The sequence below is a fragment of the Mirounga angustirostris genome, unplaced genomic scaffold (assembly GCF_029215605.1).
Source record: "Mirounga angustirostris isolate CCGP_5_RB_7025 unplaced genomic scaffold, mMirAng1.0.hap1 SCAF_15, whole genome shotgun sequence".
NCBI lineage: Eukaryota > Metazoa > Chordata > Mammalia > Carnivora > Phocidae > Mirounga > Mirounga angustirostris.
Genome location: NW_026991723.1, coordinates 80,918,786 through 80,943,644, shown reverse-complemented (window position 1 = coordinate 80,943,644; position 24,859 = coordinate 80,918,786). Strand labels below are relative to the sequence as shown.

At 50.3% G+C, this 24,859-nt stretch overlaps 1 protein-coding gene and 1 long non-coding RNA gene across 8 annotated transcripts in view; one reads left to right on the top strand and one right to left on the bottom strand.

Moving 5' to 3' along the window:
• Nucleotides 1-3,190: 3,190 nt before the first annotated feature.
• GGTA1 (glycoprotein alpha-galactosyltransferase 1 (inactive)) overlaps nt 3,191-24,859 on the top strand; it is a 55,108-nt gene continuing 33,439 nt past the window's right edge. For 3 of the 7 annotated variants that reach the window (XM_064579464.1, XM_054509394.2, XM_054509393.2), the window contains exon 1: nt 3,461-3,593. The gene's annotated coding sequence lies outside the window, so the exon portion shown is untranslated. Of the gene's footprint in view, nt 3,594-4,457; nt 4,545-24,859 lie in introns of those variants that run through there. The other 4 variants (XM_045883056.3, XM_045883057.3, XM_045883058.3 and 1 more) reach the window with 4 other exon arrangements.
• Nucleotides 14,164-24,859, bottom strand: part of LOC135362716 (uncharacterized) — a 134,124-nt gene continuing 123,428 nt past the window's right edge. The window contains exon 3 of the long non-coding RNA XR_010407720.1: nt 14,164-14,291. This is a non-coding gene — a long non-coding RNA (uncharacterized LOC135362716). The remainder of the gene's footprint in view (nt 14,292-24,859) is intronic.

The window sequence follows — 24,859 nt, the reverse complement described above, 5'->3', positions numbered from 1 at the left end:
AAGCCCCGAAGATAGCATTCAAACTCTTGAGAAGACCCAGTACATTAGCTTTTTTTTTTTTTTAGTTGTGTTTTTGTTTATTTACTTGGTTTAAAAAATAGATAAGATATTCTCATGGAACAACAACCCAAAAGTATAAAACGGTTTACAGTGAAAGCTCCCCCCTCCGCCCCCAGGACCTGTTTTAAAGGTTCGGGGGAACACACTTTTAAAACTGGTAGCATGCAGCTTCAGAAGTTTTGGTTGCGTAGGTAAAATTTTATTTCAGCTGGTAGAATTCTTTGGCCCTGGAAGCCCCGACAGTTTTTTCAAAAAAGTGAACCCAAGAGCATTAAAATACTTGGCTTTCTCCCTGTTTCTGCCTTTTAAAATTAGATATATGTGTCAGAGGCAGAATTTAATATCATAAGCAAAAAAATGACTTCCAAATACAACACCAAGTAAAAAGATAGGATATGTCCCTCCATGGAAATGATGATTTTTAGCAGCATCTCCTTGGTTCAATAAAGGACAGAGAGGTTGATAGGCCTCTAAGGAGCCAGGTCAGCCTTCCGTCTCCTGGGCTTGTCAATCCTTTCTGATGTAGTTTTTGGAATGCTGGTGAGGTCCAGCGCCTACGGCCAAGAAAGAATTCTTGAGACGTCTTTGGTGCAAAAGGGTGATTTTATTAAAGCACAGGGATGGGACCCGTGGGCAGAAAGAGCTGCTGCCCTGGGCTTGTGAGGAGGAATGGCTGATTATATACTTGGGAGTTGGGGGACATAAGGAGAAAGGGAGGTGTCTAAAAGGACTTGGCTTTCTTCCCTGGAAAACAGGGATGTGATGAGGGTGTGCTGATTAAGTGGGCTTAGGTATGGGTGGAGTGCTTGGAGCAAAGCCTGACAAGTGGTCAGAGCTAGCGAAGTGCCTACCTGACCCACCCCTCCCTTCCATCAATTCAGCCTCACACTCCTGTGATGTGGCGGCAGGTTCCAAAGCCCCGGTTGCCAACAATTACCTCGTTTTGGTTTTACCTCCCCCATGATGTGGTCATCTTATCCCATTTTGCATATAAGGCAAATAAATCTCAGAAGGGGCAAATGACTAATCTAAGGCCTTAAACCTAGAACTCCTGACCCCAAGCCCAGCGAGTAGAGTCTTTAAGGTGTTTTCCAGCTCTGATATTGTCAGTAGAACTGAAGTTAAATTGTGAGAACTACAGGGATCCTCTCAAAGTAAAACAAAACTTCCAGACCCACAGTGTTGACTTAAGTTATCGTTATCTTATCGTTACTGAAATAACGATAGATCTAAATTAAGCATGAACTCCTCAAGCTCACAGCTCTAGAAACCAACTGTAAAGCCCAAACAAATCTTCTAAGGAAACAGAGACACAACCATGAAACCAAGAAAATCCAAATTAACAACATTTAATGAATGGGACTGATGATGTGTTGCTGAAATCAAATGTCTGACATTGGGGTTTAACAGTAGCAGAGTAATGTTTTTACATGTTTTGTTTCCCGTGTCATCATCTTTTGATTTTGATCACGATGAGCCATCACTTGAACCACTGTCAGAGTTACCGTCATTGTTTTCTTAAAAAAAACCAAAAAACCCCCAGCTCATTTATAATCCAGTTTGATGGGCCGAGCAACTTCAACAATGCATTCTCCAAAGCAATAATGAAAAATGGAAAATAATGCACTTAGTATTACATCGCTCATTGTATATTTATGGTGATATTGTACAAGTGTTCACCAAAGACAATAATGGCCCAATTTATGCTCTAGCAAAGGACCCATTGTGCTGATTGCCATGGAGCTCCTCATTCCTGAGCTGCTGGGTGGGGCTGATGATTCAATTCTCCCACCATTTTACTCCACTGGACCCTGTTGTAGCTTTTGGAGGGCTGGTGCTGGTGAGCTCCGAAAGAATTCTTGGTGCAAAAAGATGGTTTTATTAAAGTGTGGGGACAGAACCCGTGGGCAGAAAGAGCTGCTGCCCTGGGATTGTGAGGAGCAACTGATTATATACTTTGGGGTTGGGGGAAGTAAAGATAAGGGAAACTCCAAAAGGATTTTCATATGCCAAAGAAGACTCAGGGGATACGGGAGGCCTTGCTACCGTCAAGCAAGCTACGGTTGTTTTTCCCTCTAGCAAGTCATTAGCATTAAGACAGTTGGAAGCTTCCTGGAGGAAGGTTATCTTCTGCCTGTCTGAAGTACTTGTCAATGGGCCTGCAGGTTATAAGGACATTTAATTTTATCTACAATTCCTTCTCCCCTTGTTTCCCACATCAGACCCATCAGGAAACTTCATTCTCCCAAGTTCCAAGAAGAGCACCTGACCCACTGGCAGCCTCTGGGCATCCTTCAAGCAGTCAACCAGGCCTCTGTTCCTTTCTCGTTAGCCTCAAACATTTAAACTTATACATTACACTCAGGCTTTGTGCCACTTTCCTGGCGTCAAAGTATAGTTCCAGTGCATTAAAATATTTAAGGGGCTGATTTCTCAGTCTCTCAAATTGAAGTTCAGTGGCAAATGACCCTACTAGCAAAAGGAAGTTTTCACTTTCCAGCCGCAAAATACCTGGTCGCGAGCCCCACAGGGGGAGTAGGATGCCTACTGTCTTCATGAGCGCAAGGCAAGCTAAGCGAGGGCAGCCGGATGTGCCCACCTCAACTCACCAGAAGTGAACCGCCGTCATACCGGGCGCAGAAGCACAAACTCTCTAATAGATTTTGGGGGGGGTTCCCTTTTAAATAACTGCAGTGGAGAACCCCAGGGGGTGTGTCGGGCGTTTGAGAAACTTGGGCTGGAGTCTGTGAAGGTGCGCGGGCAGGACCCGCGCCAGGTGCCCGGTGAGCAGCCCCCACTTCCGGAGGCCAGGACTTGGGGGACTCGGCCAGGAGCCGCGAAGGCTCCAGCCCGCCCGCCTGTCGCCGTCTCCATCTGCGCTCTTCCTTCCCCAGGAAACAAATGGTGGATCCGACCTCGCAGGCTCTCGGCTGCCCCAGTGCTTGGCGGCGCGCCAGGGCACCGAGGCCCCTCCCTGCCGCACGGGGTGACAGCCCCCCCACCCCCCACCCCCGGAGCTCCCGGTCCCCCCCGCCCCCGCCCCCACCCCCACCACGTGCGGCCCGAGACGGCAAAGAGGCCCAGCCACCCTCACCAGGGATTTTCTTTTCTTTTTTTTGCTGGTTGCAGGCTTTTTTCTGCCTGAGTGAAAATGAAACCGACACCCCCTCGGCCTCCCCGCCGGCAGACACTCGCACGCACCCGCACTCACGCACTCGCGCGGCCGGCCTCCCGGGCGCCAGTGTCCGGGGCGGGCCCGGCTCTGCACACACAGCCGCGGGCGGCGCCGAGCGGGGAGCGCCGCCGCTGAGAGCGCTCGCCGGCTCCCGCGCGCCCCTGCCCGCCGCCCGCCGCCCGGGAGCAGCGCCCGGCGGCCCGAGCGCAGGCTGCACACCCGCGCCCCGGCCCGCCGCGCGGGGCTCGGGCGGACGCGGTGCGGCGACTGTGCGGGCGGCCGAGGGCGCCGCCCGGCCGGGGACCGAGGCGCCGTCCAGCATCCCCCGGGCCCCGTGCGCCCGGGCTCTGCGGATCAGGTGGGTCCCGCGGGGCGCCGCCCGAGCCCGGGGAGGCCCGGAGCTGGGCCCGGCCCGGGGGCTGCGGCGTGGCGTGGGGGCGGCGGGGACGAGGAGCGGGCCACCGCTCCGGCCCTGCCCTGTTTCTGCCCTGCCTGTGTCCTCGCTTTTGTTCTTGTCGCTGTCTCTCTGCCCCAGTCCCTGTCCCCATCCCGTCCCTGTCGCTGCCTCTGCCTAGCCTCCAGACTCGCCCGAGGGGCTGCGGGCGGCGTTCTCCCCACGCGGTCCGCGGGATGCGGGCGGGAGAGAGGAGGCCCGGGGAGGGGGCACGGGGTAGGACCCCCGTCCCCGAGGAATCTCGAAAGGAGTGAGGGGGTCTGTCCCCTCCTGTGGAGCGAGACAGAAGGTGGCTCTCGCCCAGGAGCGGACGGGAAGAGGATGCCCCTGGGAAGGTAAAGAGAGGGGCGCGCGAGCCCCTGAAAGCAGGAGCACAGAGGGGGAGAGGTCGGAGAGCGAGGACCGAGCCAAACGCCCGGCGTGGGGAAAGTTTCGAACATTTGTAACTTCGGCAGCAAAAGGGCCTGCTGCACTCGGGTGAAGGGAGGAGACAGGGTCCCTTTGACTTTACAAACCACCCCGTTCCTGCTCGAAAGGGACACCACCCCGCCTTTGAAAATGGCAGAAAAACAGCCAAACAGAATGATTGCACAAACTCTTGAAAGGCATCCAAAAAACAGTAAAGTGGAAAAAATTGTCAGCTCTCGAGGAGAGAAAGAGAGCAAGACGAATTGAGATTTCCCAATCTTCCCGCTGCTAGGCGGGAAGAAGGAGGAAGGCGAGGAGGCTGTTAAGCCCCCCCACCCCCACCCCCCCGGAAGAGAGACCCGGGCGGCTGCTTTTGTGGCTTTGCTTATCGTTTGCACGCCGGCTCCAGGACAGGCCTCGTTATCTCCTCCATTTACCTGATTATAGGTATGTCTCAGGAGGCAGCGGAGCCCCGGCCTCGCTGCTGCTTAGCTGGGAGACACTTGCGCAGGGGAAGCCTCAGTTTCTGCAACTATAAAATGGGGACGCCGCTCTGAGTAAGAAAATGCCAAGGTGGAGGGGCCCGTGTGAGAGTCGCCGGCTGGGGACATGGGTTATTCTGTTGCACTTCTGTGTCTCTTCGGCTACACTAATCAAACACTTTCTATCTTGTTCCAAGTTACTGCTGGGTTTACCTTACCTCCTCTACCAGATGGGGGGCAGGTGCAGATCTCAGTTATTGTTACAAGTGGCAGATACTCTGAAGGAAGCAGAGCTGAAAAAATGCCTAGGGTGTACCTGGTCCAAGAGACTTGAGACTGTGACTCTGGGAGTCCAGTGATCCTGGCTGTGGAGCCACCATAGTGGGGGAGGAGAGCCTCCAGGGCAGGGCTCTGACCCCTCCCTTCCTTCTTTCAGACAGAACAAGTTTCCTTCTAGAAGGCTTTATCTCTCCTATATATTGGGAAACCCCAGGGGCTGTTTTTAATATCACATTCCTCAGATCCAGTCTGATTTGGTCGTTTTCAGTTGAGAAACTGAGTCAAGAGGTATGCAAAGTGATTAGTGTAAGATCCTCTGGTGGCCTAAACCTTGCCAGGAAACCTGTCTCATGAGTCCTGGGCTGGGAGCCCCTTTCCCTGGCCCTGGTGGCTCTGAGCAGCCATTCCTCTAGGTTTCAGCACCAGCACGCCTGAGACCCTAACTCCAAGGCCTCAGGTCCACCATCTCCTCCGTTCCAGGAGAGGAAGCCAAGAATCATAATGTCTGAGATTTCTGGGGGGGATCTTTGTGGAACCTTCACATGGGAGTTGGTTTCACAGGCTGAGATCAAAAAGAAATACGTTCAGCAGGAGCTAGTCAGCACACTGCCCCCATCTCAGCCCAGCCGGTCGGGGTGGGGGGGGTGGGGAGTTCAGTTCAGCGAGGCCAAGCAGCTCACCACCCCCCCCCCACCCCCGGGCACTCAGCTTTTAACTCGCAGCTGGGATTGGAATGCAGCTCTTTCTGACTCTTAAGGCTTGTGCTCTTTACATTACGTTATCTCTCATGATGGGTAAAAAATGGCTAATGGACAGATGTCATTAAGATGGGAGCAAGGGTGAGGGGAGAATGGCTGAAAGGGGGGCAGCATTAAGTGGGAGACTGGGCATTCATACTATAAATGTAATCGTATTTGAAATGGGTGTGCTTTCTGCACTGTACTTTCTTTTTTACTTTAGTGGGTTTTTTTATAGATACTTAAAATTATTTTTATTTTTCTAATTTTTAATTAAAGCATAATCTACATACAATAGCATTCACAGATCTTAAGTGTTCAGTTCAAACATGTTTTGACAGTTGTTTACAGCTATGTAACTGCCACCCAAAATGAGATGTAAATATTTGCATCATCCAGAAAGTTCCCACATCCAACTAATTTTTCTTCTGTCATTGCAAGCAATCATTTTTCTGATTTTATTACCATTGATTAATTTTGCCTGCTCTTGGGCTTCACATAAATGGACTCATACTGTATATCTCAGGTTTATTTCACGTGACATAGTGGTTTTCAAGTTCACATGTATTGCTGCGTATATGAGTATTTGTCCCTTTTTATTGCTGAGTAGTATTCGTTCCATTGGATGGATATACCACGGTCTGTTTACTTATTCTCTTGTTGATGAACATTTGGGGTTATTTCCACTTTGAGCTTATTTCTTGTAGAATTCTTTTGTGGACGTTTGTTTTCATGTGGGAGTGAAAGCACTGGGTCACATGGTATATACCATTTTACCTTCCCACGGCAATGTATGAGGCTTGTGATTATTTTGCACCCTTGACAATGTCTGATGTTGTCGGTCGTTTTGATTTTAGCTATTTTAGTGGCTGGGTGATGGTATCTTGTACCTTCTATTTTTACAGTGGAATTTTAAGGGTTGTTGGAGGAGACAGCATGAACTGGGGACAGAATATGGAACAGGATGGTAGTTTGGAGGCCAGTAGTTGGAATTGTGACCTTAGGAGTAGGAATTTCTGGGCTCAGGCGAGCTCTCTGTGTATCACATGAGATTTAAGACCTGGTACTTGTATTTTATAAACCAGGCAAGTTTGTCCATGTTTATGGCTTTAAATGCTGCCTCCAGGACAGTCATCTTTATCTCCAGTTCACATCTCCGTTTTGGGTCCCCGATTCACATGTTTAACTGCCCGTTGGGCATCTCGGATGTCTCAATGACACTCCAGACTTGACAAGACTGGAACACAACTCATGATCTCATATTGGCTTTCTGGCATGGGTCACTGGATGGATGATGGCAGCACTGAGAGAATATATAAAGAGGAACGTCTGGGTCAAGGGCAGGGATAATGTATTTGGTTCCATGCTAAATGGTGCGGAGCAGTCTGGGAAGATAAGGACAGGAAAATGCACTGGGCGGTTAGGAGATGACTGAAAGCTGCTGGGAGTGGCTTTGATGGAATGGAGGGCAGGCAAGCTAGATTGCTGAGACATGAGAGAGAAAGAAGCAGAGGTGGTGCGTGCAGGCGGTTCTTGAAAGAAATTTGTTTGAAAAGGCCGGAGGGAGATTGAGCTACAGTTGTACGAAGACAGGGTGAAGGAAAGGATTTTAAGATGCAAAGGACAAGGGAGGTGGAGGCTCAGGGGAAGGACTCAGTCCAGGAGAGGGAAGGATGGCCGATAGAGCAAGGTGCAACCGGGAGGTTGGTTTGAAAGAAGGATGGATGTCTCCTCCCCTGAGACTGGATGTGAGTGAATGAAGGTGAGAAAGCTTCTTTGTTGACCCTCCACGTGCACAACCTTCGTGACATGCAAGGTTCTTCACCGTCTGCTCCCTTCTCATCTCAGATAGCTAGTGTGTATCAGTTAGCTTTTGCTGCAGCTATCCTGCATAACAAACAAGCCCTCAATCGTAGCTTATGACCACAACAGTTTATGGTTCGTCTTACATGGTGGCTGCAGAGCAGGTGGCTACATGGTCTTGTGGCTGTGCTCCACGTGCCAGCCAGCCATATCTGCTCCACGTGTCTTCTCACTGCAGGACGCAGGCTGAAGGAGCTGCCTCTATCTGGTGGGTGTTCTTTTCATGGTTAGAGCTGGAGGATGAAAGGCATGATGTGATGCCTCATAAAGCGTGCACTCTGAGCAGGCACACTGTCACTTCTATCCATGTGCTGTTGGTCAAAGCCAGTGATATGCCCAGGCCCAAAGTCAATAGGACAGGCACGAGTAGGGGGAGGGACAGAGGGACAAGCAGACTCCTCCCCCCACCCCCCCACCCCGCCCCGAGCAAGGAGCCCGACACAGGGCTCCATCCCAGGACCCTGAGATCATGACCCTAGTTGAAGTCAGATGCTTAACCGACCCTTTTTTAAAAGATTTATTTATTTATTTTAGAGAGAGAGAAAGAGTGTGTGATGGGAGGAGAGGCAGAGGGAGAGGGAAAGGGAGAATCTAAGCAGACTCCCCGCTGAGCACAGAGCCCGATGTGGGGCTCAATCCCAGGACTCTGAGATCGTGACCTGAGTTGAAATCAAGAGTCAGATGTTTAACAGACTGAGCCACCCAGGCACCCCAGCAGGCACATTTCATTTTATTGTGCTTTGCAGATACTGTGTTTTTTACAAATTGAAGGTTTGTGGCAACCCTGGGTCCAAAAAGTCTCTCTGTGCCTTTTTTTTTTTTTTTTTTTTTTTTGCGAGAGTGAGAGCACGTGAGCAGGGGTGGGAGGGACAGAGGGAGAGGGAGAGAGAGAATCCCAATCAGGCTCCATGCCCAGCCTGGAGCCCAAGGTGGGGCTCGATCTCAGGACTCTGAGATCATGACCTGAGCAGTTATCAAGAGTCGGACGCTTAACCGACTGAATCACCCAGGGGTCCCATCTGTACCATTTTTTTGCAACAGTAGTTGCTCAGTTTGTCTCTGTGGCACATTTTGGTAATTCTTGCAATATTTTCATTATTTCAACAAACTCTTTCATTATTACTATATTTGAATTGCTGCAATCTCACGAGAGAACTTTAATGGATGAGGAAGGACTTATGGATGAGCAAAGAACGTGGTTTCTTGAGCTGGAATCTACTCCTGGTGAAGATGCTTTGCAGATTGTTGAAATGACAGCAAAGATTTAGAATATTACATCAACTTGGTTGATAAATCAGCGGCCGGATTTGAGAGGCCTGGGTCCAATTTTAAAAGAAGTTCTCCTGTGGGTAAAATGCTATCAAACTGCATCTCATGCTATAGAGAAATCATTCATGAAAGGAAGAGTCAGGTGATGCAGCAAACTTCACTGTTGGCTTGGTTTAAGAAATTGCCAGAGCCACCCCAGCCTGCAGCAACCAGTTACCCTGATCAGTAGCTGTCAACATCAAGGCAAGACCCTCCTCCACCAGCAAAAAAATTCCAACCTGCTGAAAGCTCAGATTCTGGCTAGCACTTTTTTTTTTTTTTTTAGCAATAAAGAATTTTCTCATTAAGACACGTAAGGCTGTTTTTTTAGCCATAGTGCACTTAATAAACTACAGTGTGGCGGAAACATAACTTTTATAGGCATGAAAAAACCAAAAAATCCATTCGATGCGCTTGGTTGCGGTATTTGCTTTATTGCGGTAGTCGGGAATTGAACCTGAAGTATCTCGGGGGTATGTCTCTAACTCTGCTTTTTGGCAAGGAATGATGCTTGGGAACAGTAATCCAGTTGGCCACATGTATTTGTTAATAACCCCCTGATACAAATCTTCACTGGTTTTTTTTCTCTCTCTGAACGAATCCCCATCGCGCGGTCCACTCTTTGGTACGGTTGCCCTCTCCTCGGGCATGGCAGCACGCTTTCAAGCCAATGTCACGCACACGGTCCCTCTGCCTGGGAGTCTCCCCCAGAACCGAGTGTATGACCCTTATGTCTTTGTCGTCCCGTTGTGCCTTGGGTCCTGCTTAGTTGAGGTGCAGCCCTCTCCAGCCCAGGCCGCATCTCTGTGGCTCCTTGCTGTCTGCTCCAGGCTCATGTCCCCTAGAACATCCTGGCACTGCAGTCCACGCCTTGCCAGACACCACACCGATTGGGGTTTTGATCTTTCCCAGGCTCCACTCTGCCCTCAGGGTAAGGCCCGCGTTTCTTTCCAAGATCCTGCAGGAGCTGCTGTCTGAGCCACTCTTTATTCTCCTCTTCCCCACCCCCACCCCCCCTTAGAATTTGTGCTCCAGCCTCAGGGAACGACTGCAATTCCTGAAACCCTCTCTTGGCTTTATGGCTCTGGGCTTTTTCTCATGCTGTCCCCTCTGCTTGGAATGCCCTCTTCACTTCCTCCCCAAATCCACCTGCAGACTCCTGCTCATGCTTCATGACCCAGCTTAATCATCATCATCTCTGTGAAGCCAGGCTCTTCATCCTGCCTTCCGGAGGCAGGGGCTCCCCCCAGCCACCCCGGGGAACGTGCACTTACATTCTGTCACCTGTCATTTCTTTCTTCCTTGGTGAGCTGCAGGAGCCAGAGGGCACGGCGCACTTTACCGCCCACCACCTGGGCCAGGTCCCAACTTGGGGGCCAGGTCCCAACTTGGAGAGCGAGTGATCTGAAAGGGCGAGGGAGAGCCCAGGGAGAGCACGGTCTGGGAAGTGCCGGGCAGAACGAGCTTCCCGGGAGGGAGGATGTTGTCAGGAGGGTTGAATGGTGCTGAGAGGCTGGGTGAAATGAGCCTGGAAGAGATCAGCTGGCTATGGGTTGACAGCAAAACCCCGGGGAAAACAGAAAAATAATGATAGAATTATTATTATTATTAGAGTTCTCTGCGCCAGTCGACAGTTCGAAGAGTGAAATCATATTTCTGTCTTGCTTGAGCATCACAAAAGCCCTGTGAGGGCAGCAGATTAGGAATTAGGCCCCCATTTTATAGGAGCGGGGGGAAATTGAAGGGTGGGGGTTTTAATGTTTTGGCCAAAGTCTCTCAAGAACTAATGGCAGAAGGGAGGCATGAAAGCCCAGTCCCGACTCCAAACATAGTGTGGCTTGGAGACCCTGGCGGGGTACAGGCAGGGGGAAGGAAGACGCCTCTGAAGGTTCAGGGGTCCTGGGCATAGATCCATGTCCAGCCCAGGACATGGCTGCTACCTGGTGCCGCTCAGACAGACACCAGCCAGAGAGAGTGAAAGGTAACCTCTGGAAGAGGCCGGCAGGGAGAGAGGCCAAGTCTTGTGATGAGTTCTCAATGAAAGTTTTTGGCCCCTACTCGCCAGTTTGGACACCAGGGACTGTGGTTCTAGGAGATGCACCCGTTCCAGAGACTCGTGCTTTGAAATTAGCTGTTCGTTCAACAGCCACTGAGCCACCATAAATTCAGTCACTCATGTATCGACGGATCCAGAATCTGTTGGGCAGCTACTATGTGCTGTGCTAGCTACCTGGGACGTAGCAGTGAACAGAGACACAATTCCTGCCCACGGGGAGGCTGGGATTTGGCTGGGGAGACAGTCGTTAAAAAACAGACTGCACAGCAAGAGCCGTGAAGGAGAAGAGCGGGGCAGGGTGTCCCAGGGGCCTGAACCTGTCAGGGGAGGTGGTCAGGGAGGATTTCCTTGAGGAAGTGACCTGTAAACTGAGCCCCGTGGGAGTTAGAGGGTGAAGAGGGAAGTGTTTTCAGGCGGAGAGAAGAGGCTGTAAGAACCAATCATCCTGGTATCCCGCTGGCTGTTCCAGAACCCAGACGGCCTTGGTGGCCAGGGGAGCCCGGAGAGGGCAGCAAGCCTGGGACGATGGGCCAGCCGCCCAGAGGGATGACGTTGGGGTTGGTAGCTGCCCTCCTGTCTCCTCCCTCAGGGAACCACGCAGGAGTCCTCAAGTGGCCCTCCAGCTGTCCCCCCTAGAGGAACTTGCTCGGCTTCTGTGGGGAAGTCAAAGCCACTTCTCAAAATCGGGGGCAGGGTCTTGGTGTGCTCGGTTGACTACATTTGTGGTTGTCTATAGAGTGGTATTTTGTATAGCAAATTCTGTTTTCCTATGTTAGCCAGAGCTGTGCAGAGGAAGGGCAAATTAATATTCCTGGGGCAGATTTAATTGAGTGCTTAGGCATTCACTCCTGGGCGCGTGCAAGTGCTCAGTAAATGCTTGGGGTTAATACATTGAGTGGCACCCGAGAACGTGTACTGGTCAGAGATCATGGTTGTAAAGCCACAGGTGGAGGTTCTAGCTCGCAGAGGCAGAAAAGGCAGGCACTGGAAGGATTTCTTTTACTGCTCGCAGTATCTCTGGGGATGCTAGAAAACCAAGCTGGCCAGAAGCAGTAAAGGTCGGGCCATAGACAGCACAGTTAGGGTCTTGCCCAGGAGCTGATTCTAGCCCTTGCTGCCCCTGGAACTGCTATAACATTTCATGGGCATCCGAACCTTCATGCACTTCTTTAGGATGTAAAACCACTAACTGGCCAGGTCTAGGGGACACTCCTGCAATCCAGGGGCACATGGGTGGACAGGAGCGCGTCTGGCCCCTTCCGCTCTGGTGGCCGGAGGGGATTCCTGACATGAGGCTGAGAAACCAGAGAGCCCACCAAAGCCACCAGAGTTGGGGCACCCTTAGTGCCTCAAGATCCTCCAGGCCTAAGGAGAGTCACAGGGCTGGAGCTGCGGGAGGGAGAAGGCTTCTGGGGAACTCTCAGAGGAGCAGCCTGGCCTTGATCACCTTATTGAACCTCTGGGCCTCAACATTCTCAGGTGTAAAGTGGACTGGAGCGGAGTTCAGAGACAAATGTGCCCAGAGGCGTGGTGCTATTAAATGGGAAACCTCAACCTGTCATTATTATCAATAGAAGTAATAGTAACTTCACTCAGCTGTTACCAGAACAGTTCTCAAAGGAAAGAAACCTAACATATGAAAATCTAGAGGTCAGAAGGGGACCACAAACATTTCTACAAACAGATCCTCTGCAGGGGTTCCTTTAAATTTTTGCCTCCTCAAGATACTTACCATAGGACTTAATTGACCAAAACTAAATGAACAGACTAATGAAGGAACCACCATCTGACAGACCCTTGATAAGTGCTGTTGAAGAGACCAGTTGTTTTGCAGGAACAGACAGATCCGTTTAGAGATCCTAGTCTGGCTTCCTCACTGGGGAAGCCTTAAAAAGGAAGAGAAAGTTCAGGCCACGTGACTAGAGGCTCGGGGTGGGGGTGAGGGCATCCCCAGGAGAGTTAGGGCTGCCCCACCACACCCTCTGGTGGGAAGGACACAGACTCCCACAAACACAGAACGCCCGGGTTAGATCTAGACACGGAGGCATGCTGGTAAATGGTTTTCTTTTTTTTTTTTAAGATTTTTTTTAAAATTTATTTATTCATGAGAGACAGAGAGAGAGAGAGAGAGGCAGAGGGAGAAGCAGGCTCCCAAGGAGCAGGGAGCCTGATGCGGGACTCGATCCCAGGACGCTGGGATCATGACCTGAGCCGAAGGCAGACGCTTAACCATCTGAGCCACCCAGGCGCCCCTGGTAAATGTTTCATGACTAGCTCCTCCAGAACTGAAAAAGCCCCGATACGTGGTATTTGCCCATTTCCACAGTATGAATATTTCCACCGTGACCAGTTTCAAGCCACCAGTTGAGGAATTGGGAGCATACTGTTAGTTAGCACTTGCCTCTCTCTCCCCATACAGTTGGTTCAAAATAACCTCAAGGGTATACCATGTAATAGAACAATTAGGAAGTGTTGAGTTTTGCTGATTACCTTTGTTCATAATACAGTTCATTTAATTGTAAGGTTATACAATTTAATTTTTAATGATGGCTGTGTTTAACAGCTCACTTGCCAAATTCCTGAAAATTTAACAGTTGGCCCTTGCAAGCCAACATGAGCCAGCTTCAGCATGTTGCTGGCTTGGAAGGTCCCTGGAGACCCCGGAGAAAGGCCAGTGCAAACAGGATCCCAAACAGCCCGCCCCGCCCCCACTGTCAGTCTCAAACATGTTAACATCTTTTTGTTTTTAATTTTTTAAAAAAGATTTTATTTATTTATTTGACAGAGAGAGACACAGCGAGAGAGGGAACACAAGCAGGGGGAGTGGGAGAGGGAGAAGCAGGCTTCCCACTGAGCAGGGAGCCCGAAGTGGGGCTCGATCCCAGGACCCTGGGATCATGACCTGAGCCGAAGGCAGACGCTTAACGACTGAGCCACCCAGGCGCCCCAACATCTTGTTTTTAAAAGATTTATTTATTTATTTGAGAGAGAGAACGAGCGTGAGCTGTGGGGGAGGGGCAGAGGGAGAAGGAAAGAGAGAGAATCTCAAGCAGACTCCCTGCTGAGCACGGAGCCCCATTTGGGGCTCGATCCGAGGACCCTGAGATCAGGACCTGAGCTGAAATCAAGAGTCGGATGCTTACCCGTCTAAGCCACCCAGGCACTCCGCGTTCCCATCTTTTATTTGCTTTATGACCCTTTCCACCACCTGAATTACGTCCTTAATTATTTGTTAATTATAATTATTAATTTGATTTGCTTACCAACTGGAATGTGAGCTCTGTGAGAACAGAGTACTTAACTGTTTGGTTCACTGTCACATCCCCAGTGCTTAGAACAGCGCATCCGTGTCGTAGGCCCTCAGTAACAGTGGACCCATCGAATGAATGGACGTGAGTCAAGGAGCCTTCGAGGGTTTGAATCCTGCCTCTGCTATAAAGGGCATCTTTCCTTGAGCCTCTTCCTTTGTCTGCAAAAGAAAAGGATTTGAGCAGAAACCCCTGAGGTTCCCCGCAGCTATTAAAAAGTCTCACTTGCTGAGAAAGACACCCCTTCCACACAGCGCAGCCAAACAGAATCTCCAGTGAGCATCACCAAGGGTGGGAGCTAGCGCGTGGGGCTTGAGGACTGCCAGGTTTATTCTTTTCCTCTGTGGACAGCTTTTTTTTTTTTTTTTTTTAAGATTTTATTTATTTATTTGAGACAGAGAGAATGAGAGACAGAGAGCATGAGAGGGAGGAGGGTCAGAGGGAGAAGCAGACTCCCCGCTGAGCAGGGAGCCCGATGCGGGACTCGATCCCGGGACTCCAGGATCATGACCTGAGCCGAAGGCAGTCGCTTAACCAACTGAGCCACCCAGGCGCCCCTGTGGACAGCTTTTTTAACCCTGAGTGCCAATGACTTTCCTTGAGCAGCGTGGCCGGTCTGGACTGGGCTGAGAGAGCCAGGCCCTGCCTGTTCAGTGGCCGCCGAGAATTCGAGGCCTATGGCATTTGCCACTGGGCAAAATGCTCTCGGCTCAGGATGGTGGCTGTGCCTGGGTGAGCCGTTCCAGCAGGACAGGAGCCTAAACTCCACCTTGAGCACAGAGCCCACTGGAGCCCCATCAGGGTGGCTGCAGGAGGCAGAATATGACCCTCTGTCTCTTGCACCACGCTTTAGGGCTTAGGACAGTGTGGAAGAAGAAGAGTCAGTCCTTCTTTGTTCCTCTGTTTCTAATCCTCCACGGGTGATATTTTGTTAAAACACAGTAAAATGAATATCCTCTCAATTTCTCTGCCTCCTCCTGCGGGAGAAAACAGCATCTTTCCGCGGGCCTCGCTCTGAGAGCCTCTGCCCAGGGGGACGTCGGCCAAGGCTCCTTGCGTTCCCACAGCAGCCGGCAGAGGCAGGGATTTGAGTATCCTGACTGTGCCGGTGAGGAAACTGAGGCCAGGCAGGGTTCCAGAACCCGCCCTGTGAGGACCGGAGGGAGGCAGCGCTGCCCACACCTCCTGAGTCCCTGCGGGGGAAAGACCAGCACGTCTATCAGACAGAGTCCCCTGTTCTCTGCCCCTCGGGGGCTGTGATGGCTGAGTCCAGCATCTTCTTTACCTGTGATGTGCAGGACAGAGACAGGAACAGAGCTAACCTCCCACCTGGCATCTTCTGCTGCATCTCATCGATCTTTCCAAACAGTCGGCCTCTCCAGGGCAAGCCGAGGGGACCAGGGACCCTCCCCCAGCTGCTGAATCTGGGGGCGCCCACAGGCCTTCTCTGGGGCATCTGCCGGCCCCCCGAATCCGTCTGCTTTGGGGAAGCATCCTAGGATTTTCTGCTGTTTGCCCTACACTTACTTCCCTTTTCCTGCCGCGCTTGGCTGCGCCTGAGATTCTGATTCGCTTTCTCTGAGGGACGGGGAGGCATGGGGCTGGCAGGGCCGGTAGGGCTGTCTGGGCAAGGTGAGAAAGGGAAGCGATCCAGAAACCAGAGGGATAATAAAACAACCGCTCACGCTCACGGGCATTTACTCACTTCACATGCTGCCCAGGAGCGCCACAGGAAGCCTGGCTTTTCATCAGCCAGAAACCCCAGTTTTGCAAATAAGGAAACGGAGGCACGGAAAGGTTAAGACATTTCGCGGGGCCACATGGTAAAGGAGAGATTTGGGGCCTCAGACAGGGGCGAGGAGATGGCTCCCTCCATCATGGGACACCGCACTGCCTTCTGGAATTGAAAACAGTGAGCAGGGAGCCGGCACAGCCCCAAATCCAGTCCCCTTACTCAACATATGGGGAAACGCAGGCCCAGAGAGGAGTGGGGGCTTCCCTGAGCTCAGGGGTCCTGCCCTCCGCCTTCTGCTCTGTCCCGGGATTCAGTGAGGCATCCGAGGAACAGTCGCAGGAACGTCCCCGAGACTGTTAATCTGCTCATTCTGGGCTCTGCAGCCCCTGCTAATGTATCAGGGTGGGGGTGGCAAGGGAGGCCCAGCCGGACACCAACAGGGTCCTCTGCCCACACTGTTGGGAGAAAGGTCTTGGGCATGGAGTCTTGGCTTTAATAGGAAGTTCAGAAACTCTTTGTTTCCCCATGAGTCCAGCCATGCTTGAGAGCGACAAACTGGATGTCCCATTTCCTGTGTGTGTGCCCGGCCTGAGGAATAGCTCCCAAGGAAAGGCAGGGGGAGGAGGGAGCCTTCTTACTGGAATTACCATTGTTGACGGTGGGAAGAGCCCACAAGGTTGCACCTGAATGCTTCGTTCTGGAGATAGGGAAACTGAGGCCCAAGAATGTAAGAACCTGTTCTCCGAACTTGTCCAGTGTGCCGGACTCACAATGGTTGTTGGGTTGGGTTGGGTTGGTTGGTTGGTTTATTGAGGGGATAAAATCATAGCATGTGTGAGCTGGCAGAAATCTGATACGTGCCCTGTCCACCTCCCCTTGTTGTGTAGATGAGAACCTGAGGTTGGTGTGGTCTTGGTTGCGGACGGGAGGGTACTTTCTGAAGAGCAGACCCCTGAGAAGAACTCATATATATATTTTTTTAATCAATGTACAACAAAGACCATTGAATGCCGCCTCTCTGCCAGCTAATTAACGAGCAGTCTTCCATCTCGTGGTGAGGCGTGTATGCCTATGTGTCCAAATATAGTGGTCAGTGTCCCCAAAGGAGAGGCATAGGGGGCTACAAGGGAGAATAAGAATATAACAGGGAGACTTCCCTGGGGAGTGACATTGTCACTGAAGCCTAAAGGAAAGGAGGAGGGTACATGGGTGTGAGGGGGCGGGGAAAGGTGTCCCAGGCAGAGGGAAGAGCATGTGCAAAGGTCTTGAGGCAGGAAGTGCCTCATTTTACAGATGAGGATGCCAGAGCCCAGAGACTGGCAACTTACCTAATTTAGTGCCTCAAAGAGTCTTCCTGTCCCCTCCCTGCCTTTTCTTGAAAACTTTTTTTAAAGAAAGAGGCAAGAGGTAAACAACTAACTGAACAAAGGAGTTAGTGGCGGAACTAGAATTATCAGAACCCCCACCCCCACCCCTTCATGCCAAGAGGGTTTTAGAAAACCCTATATCTGGCAGTTGCCTAACTGTGTGACCTTGAATGAGACAGACAGACTCTTTGAGCCTCTGTTTCTTCATCTGTGAAATGGAGCCCACCTTCCGGCTCTGAGGATTTCACATGGACTCCTATGAAAGAGCTTTGTGCCGGCCAGTGTAGGAGCTAGAGCTGGGGGCCATGGGCTGCTGGGGTCCCCTCCCCTGCCTTCCAGGGCTGCCCCTGAACTCTGGGTCTGAAGGATCCTGTCTTCACCCCACTGCTGTACCGTAATCCTGAAACCCACCACTCAGCATTAACTACCTTTGGTACTACCATGCTCCAATCCACCACCAAGACACACATGAATCTTGAACGGTGAACTTTAAGATATAAAGGAAGAAGCTTGTGAGCACCTACTATGCGCCCAATATCTCAGGGACACTTTACACTTTACATTTAGCCCCGACAACAGCCCTGCGAGGTGGGGCCTTTCTTCCCATTGGTCGGGTAAGGACACTGCCTGAGGTCACATGGCCAGTGAGGAGCCACTCTGGGTAGCCCTGGCCACCTCATCCTACGCAGAGGACCCAGGAGTCAGGAAAGGTGGACGCAGTTGGCTTAGGATAGAGGGCACCTTGGCAGGGAGACACATCGGCTGCCCTTCCAACCAATATCCTTTAAATATTTGGTCAACAGTTATTTGGAGTGGGGGGTGTTGGAGGAAATGCATTTGCAATGAACACAAATGGCAGGACGCTTGTGGATTTGTAATTCTTTCTGCCCAAGGACGTTTTCCAGAAGCAGAAGGAATAGAAATACACCGGCAAAGTCACTTTCCCGACTGGTGCGTTAATGTCCTGAAGAAAACACGGGCTATCCCCCACTTTTCTGTAGCGTTCTTTCTCTCTTCAGTTTGCATTTGAGCTTTCCCAAGCCAGACAGCTTCTTGGGAAGCTCATTAGAGGATTATATTTTGGTTCTGTTTTTATTTGAAATTTATTTAAATATAGGTGAGAACAAATAGTCTTAAAAAGGGGAAGCACTTCGCCTGTCATTTATTTTGATTGCGTGGCTTGCTGTATACTTGAGAGTTGGCATCCTTGAACTTGGCTCCTTTTATTAAGTACATAAAGTATTGCTTCCATTTACATAAAAGGCAACAATGCATTTTTGGAAAGTGTCAGAGAACCACCAGATTTATTTAATTAAATAGCTTTTTGTCCAGTTTTGAAAGTAATTTATTCTCATTGTAGAACATTTGCAAATGCGGCGAAGTGGAAAGAATAGAGGGATGGTTCTGCCAGTCTCATCACACGATTCACCACCATTACCTGTGATTCTAGTTCTGGCTGGTACTTTTTTTTTTTTTTTTAATCTTGGTGAGATACACATAACGTAAAATTTAACCATTATAACACTTTTTGGGTGAACCATTCAGAACCATTAAATACACTTACATCATTGTGCCACCATCACTACTGTCCATCTCTGGGACGTTTCCATCCTCCCAGATGGAGACTCTGTACCCGTTAAGCAATAACTGCCCATTCCCTCCCATGCCCCAGCCCCTGGCAACCATCACTCTACTTTCTGTCTCCATGAATTTGACCACTCCAGGCACCTCATCTAAGTAGCATCCTCCAGTATTTGTCCTTTGGTGTCTGGCTTAGCTCACTGGGCATAATGTTTTCAAGGTTTATCCCTGTTGAAGCAGGTGTCTGTCCTTTCCAAGGCTAAATAATATTCCAATGTATGTATACAGCACTCTGTCTATCCATCCATTCATCAATGGACATCTGAGCTCTTTCTACCTTTCTGGCTATTGTGAATAATGCTGCTTAGACACTGGTACACAAATACCTCTTCAGGAGGGCGCCTGGGTGGCTCAGTCTGTTAACCCTCTGCCTTCGGCTCAGGTCATGATCAGAGTCCTGGGATCGTTTCCCATGTCTGCTCCCTGCTCGGCAGGGGGGTCTGCTTCTCTTCCCTCTGGCCCTCCCCCAGCTTGTGTTCACTCTTTCTCAAATAAATAAATAAAATCTTTAAAAATAACCCCCCAAACCCCAAATACCTCTTCAAGTCCCTGTTTACAATTATTTTGGGTATATACCCAGAAGTAGGATTGCTGGATCATATGAGAATTCGATGTTTAATTTTTTGAGGGCCCACCATACTTGTCCAGTCATTTTTTTTTTTTTTTAAAGATTTTATTTATTTATTTGAGACAGGGAGAATGAGAGACAGAGAGCATGAGAGGGAGGAGTGGACTCCCTGCCGAGCAGGGAGCCCGATGCAGGACTCGATCCCGGGACTCCAGGATCATGACCTGAGCCAAAGGCAGTCGCTTAACCAACTGAGCCACCCAGGCGCCCCTGTCCAGTCATTTTGATACATTAGATCCAGAGTTGAGATTGTAGTCTATGTGCAGTTTGGTATCTGGCTTTCTCATTTAATTTCCCATCTTATTAACTATTCTTCAGAAACAATTTTTTTTAAAGGTTGTGTAATATTCCACTGCATTGCTAGCCACATGTTTCCCCCTCCACGCATTGCTTTCTGCTCTGCAGCAAACGATTTTAAATTACGATGGTAAAATGAATAACCCTGGTGAGCAGCCTCATGCTATGTCCATATTTGTGTTTGAGGAATACTCCACAGAAGTAGGCTGCTGCCTTTAAGGAATTTAAAAATTTCTCCTTGGGGATTCTTGGATGATCATCCAATTCAGTGGTTTTAAAAGTTCTTTGTAGCCAAGGAAACTTTACTACAAACAAAATAGCACATGGAAGCACAGCATATGATAGCAGACAGATAAAAGGGGAGATGATCAAAGGAAGGGTGGACGGGGGTTCAGAGTCCTGCTCTCTCAGCCTCCCCATCTCCTCTCTGTGGTTCCTGAGGGTCTTCGGGAGATTCTGGGGTTCTCTAGAACACAGTTTGAAAACGACCAGGGTGATCCAGTGCCTTTATTTTAAAGAAGACATCTTGAGCGAGGAAGGGACTTGCCCGAGGTCAAGTTCATTTTTGTATTCACTCATTCATTTTTTTTCCTCAACACATAGCACTTAACTCCCTGCATGTTGCAATCACCTGGGGAGCTTATACAGTTTCCAGGGATTCTTCTGGATTCCAAAGCAGTAGGTGTGGGGAGAGACCAGGGCTGGACCCCTTGCTCCCCAGTCCACACTGGGCTCGGTGGGGTGCTCCCATTCTAGCCCCCTGCATTTGCACATGCTTGTCCTTCAACCTGTGGACGCTCTTCCCCACGCGCTCACCCTTCGAGGCCCAGTTCAAAGGGATCCCCTTCCTCTCTGAAGCCTGGCGCACAACCCTGTGCGGGATGCTTCGCCCTTCCTCCTTCCTCTGTGGCCCCAGAACAGAACATCCCCACTTGCACTGACTTCTTTCCACTGTACGTAATAGTTAACTGCTTCCAGGCCTGGCTCCCTGACTAGAATGTAAGCTCCCTAGGGAGCCTGTATAATTTCTGCATCCCCTACAGCCCCAGGCGCACACTGGGTGCTTTGTGATTCTTGATTGACTGGCATCGAAGCTGGTACACACCCCATATCTGGAGGATAAAAAAAAAAATCAGATAGCCAGCTACTTCTGGAAGGTCATAGAGCCCATCAGAGCAGAGCCAAGACTGGCACCAGCTGTCCTGAGGCTCGGCACTCGGCACTGGCCACCTGCCAGGGAGGACAGCTGTCTAGTCTGGACAGGGAGCACTGGCCCCAACTGCCTTATCCCCGAGTCCGATAATAGCCCAGATTTTCGGAAATCTAGAGAGCTGTGCCTGGTGGGTGATTCAGCGTGCAGGTTTGGATGCCTGAAATTTACTTTATAAAACTTTAGCATAGGTAGGATGGGATTTCATGTTAGTGCTATTTAGACTGAGCCAGTACACAGATGCTAAGAAAAAAGTCTAGTGGGGGATGGCCAGCTGGGGCTGGGGGTCAGCCAGCATTATATCCAGAGGCAGCTGCTACAGACCCTCCTGGTGTTCCAGTTTGTGATCCACAACTGATGCTTTTCTAACGAACACACTGGACGCTAATTTTTTTCCCCTCCCCCCCGGGGAAACAAGTGACTTTTTTTTAAGAGGAATTGTTATACATGGGCTCATACTGCTGAAATCAAAGTATTTATGATATTTATGTATTTATGATGTGCAGATGGGCTAAAGTAGCTGTGATTCACTCCCCACCCTTGCATGAAGATGGTATAGGGTCCCTTACTCTGCTTACCCTGTACTAGCCAGGAGCTCTGGGTTCTGCGGGGTAGATGGGGCCAGAATCCTGCTTTTGGAATCCGGGCACCTGCCTCCTCCATGGACTCCTATGGCATCTGGGGAAGCCCATAGACCCCTTCTGAGAATGTTTCAAAATCTAAAAAATACAATAATGAGATCATAGAGGAAAGGACTCAAATTGGACTATAGTTATGAAAATATTAATAACAGGGGTTGAATTTCAGCTTGGCCAAACTGGGAGGCTTCCGCATCTGCAGAATGGGGATGGTTCCAGTACCTGTTGCAGAGTTGAGTGAGAACTGAATAACGAGTGTAAAGTGCTTAGAACACAAACCTGGCATGTTGTGTGTTCAATAAAGAATAGCATTTGCTGCTGCGGGTACTGTTATTAGTTATTCTATAAAGTACTTATTCCTGCTCTTCAGGAGCTCAGGATCTGGATTGGGAGACTATGTACATATGAAATAGTAATTAAAAGGAGAAGTGAAGGTGCAGAAGAAAAGCCTGATAAAGGGCCAAGGGAGTGACATGGCTTCTGGCCGAAAGAGTACCAGGTAGTGGCTAAGCTTTTGGGCTGGCCAGGCTCGGATAGTTTTGGCTCTGACCCTGAGCTCTTGGAGCTGGGCAAGTGATACCATCTCTCTGGGCCTCGATTTCCTTCTCTGTAAAGTGGGGTAACAGTAGAATCTACTGTATAGGATGCTGTGAGCTCCACCTCCTCGACTCCTGTGACGATTGGTGAATGGGACCATGTGGCCGGCTCACTTCCAACCCCAGGAGGCTTCCGGTGCTGCTTGGCACCCTGTGTCCTTGTCCCTGGTCAGTGTCTCCCCCTCCCAGTGTCCCTGGCATCTGCTGCTAACCTGGTGCGAGGGGGGCTCTCAGGCTGTAGTCTCACTTGCTCGTATCAAGTGATCTAGCTTCTTCCTTCATAGGAAAGGGAGTCTGTAGACAACAATCCACTCAACTTCCTTCCCATTCTTTTCAAATGTAGGTGAATGGTCAGCCATCTCTGGGACTTGAGCAGAAAATTTCTCCAGAACATTAGAGGAACGTTCTTGCCTCTGTCTTACTTGCGTGTGTTCATGCAGGGCTCTTAGTGATGAGGAGGGTGAGGTTTTGAGAGGGAAGAGGGTAGACTTATACCTCAAGAATCTCCTACTCTGTGAGATGGGCGGCGTATCAGTCAGGATGGAGTAGGTTATACTGCAGCAACAGAAAGCCCCTCGAGGCTTGGGGCCGAACCCATAAAGGTTTATTTCCTTCTCTAATTAATATGGGCATCCGGGGTCAGCTGGTGGCTGTGTCCCTCACTCAAGGAACCAGGCTGCTGGAACGCCTTCTTGAATGTACTCCATGGCACAAGGAAAGAGAGCCCTTGAGGGTCCTGCCCTAGCAATTGAATGGCCCACTCTTATCATATTGGTCAGACTAAGTCACTAGTCCCCAACCACAAGGGGACCAGGAAATGAAATCCTACAATGAAGGTAGAGAGCTGGAAATATTTGGTGGAACAGCATTAGTGAGACCTCAGTGGGTCATTCCCTTCTGTGCCTCGCTGAGCTAAGCAGCCTGGGTGGTGCCGATGGAACAGCCTATGGACTTTCCATTGTGAGTGTTAGGAAACTACACCCAGGGCAGAAACCCCAAAGCCACCTCAGCCCCAGCGCTGAGCAGACGAGAGCAGAAGCTCAGTGGAGAACAGAGCCGTGAGGAGGGCAGGTGACGTACCTCCTCAGAGCTCGAGGCCCTAAGCTCCTGACCAAGACCAAGGCCAAGGCCAAGGGGTCAAATTGTGGCTTTCACGCCACATCTTCGTAACAGACTCGTGTGATGTGTCCTCAGTGGAGCTCGTATTCAGGTGTTTCTGCTCCATTTCTGAGCTGTTTTATGTTTATACTTGAGTGAGGATTTTTTTTTTCTGAATTGGATGCCTCCCTTAGCGTCAGCCCATCCGTGCTCACCATTTCCCAGTGACATTTCTGTGCTCATGTCAGAAAGCCCACCGTTGGCATCCCCAAATCGTTCAAGAGCAGTGGGGCCAGGGGAAGGGAAGAACAGTGATGTGGCCATCCTTGGCAGAGGCTTCTGGAGTTTTCTTGGCCACAAATAAGGAAACTTGGGAAGACTGTTGACTGCAGCCTCCAGCCCCTCCCTGAGGCCTTTGATTTCCTGTGCTGTGGTTTAGAGGCATCTCGTCCTGGAGAGATGCCAGACACCTGGGTAGCAGCCCTGGTCTCCTCAGGTCATTGCCAGGTGGCCCTGGATCAGTCATTTGCCTTCCTCGTAGCCTCAGTGTTCTCATCTATAAAATGCAGCAGCTCAGAAGATGGGGGGCATGCTTGAGGGTAGAGTGACCTTGGGTAGTAAGGATGTTCCTGCAGCCACACGGGGAAGTGGCATGTGAGACTGTTGTCCGATTCCTCCAGAAATCCGTGGAGCTCAGAGTCAGGGAGTGACTGAACGTTGGCGGGGCTCCTTTGTCTTTTTCTGTCTCAGGACATTCACCTCAATCACGGAATGCATTTGGTGGCGTGATAGTTGGATTCTGGGCTCAGCTTCTCATCAGAGCTCCACGAGAGCGAGGTCATGTTGGCTAATCTTTGTAGACCTAGTGGGCTGAGCAGTGTCTGGCACATGATAGGTGCCAATATTGACAATCAATACTTACTTAATGAACGAACAAGCCAGGGAATACATCATTCCCTTCAACTTTGACTGAATCAGTGACTTTCAGACCTCCTATGGGCCAGAAGCAGGTTGGAGAAACTCTTGCCTCCACCCAGACCCAGCTTCCAGTCCAAGTTGAGTCACCTTGGGCAAGTCCCCAGATTCCTCTGCCAGTGGAAAGAGCAGAACTCACCCTGACTCACGGGCTAGGGAGGCTCCAGCAGGTGGGAGGATTTGAAAATGCCCCATCCAAAGGATGGGCTGGTTGTTTTTAGGACACGGGAACATGTGGACTTATTGGGAACACAGAGCAGGTGATGCTGGAGCCTGTGAGGTGGAGAGTTCTGGAACAATCATTATTAGGAATTAAGTAGCTGGGCGCCTGGGTGGCTCAGTCGTTAAGCGTCTGCCTTCAGCTCAGGTCATGATCCCAGGGTCCTGGGATCGAGTCCCACATCGGGCTCCCTGCTCGGCGGGAAGCCTGCTTCTCCCTCTCCCACTCCCCCTGCTTGTGTTCCTGCTCTCGCTGTCTCTCTCTCTGTCAAATAAATAAAATCTTAAAAAAAAAAAAAAAGGAAATTAAGTAGCTGCCATTGGG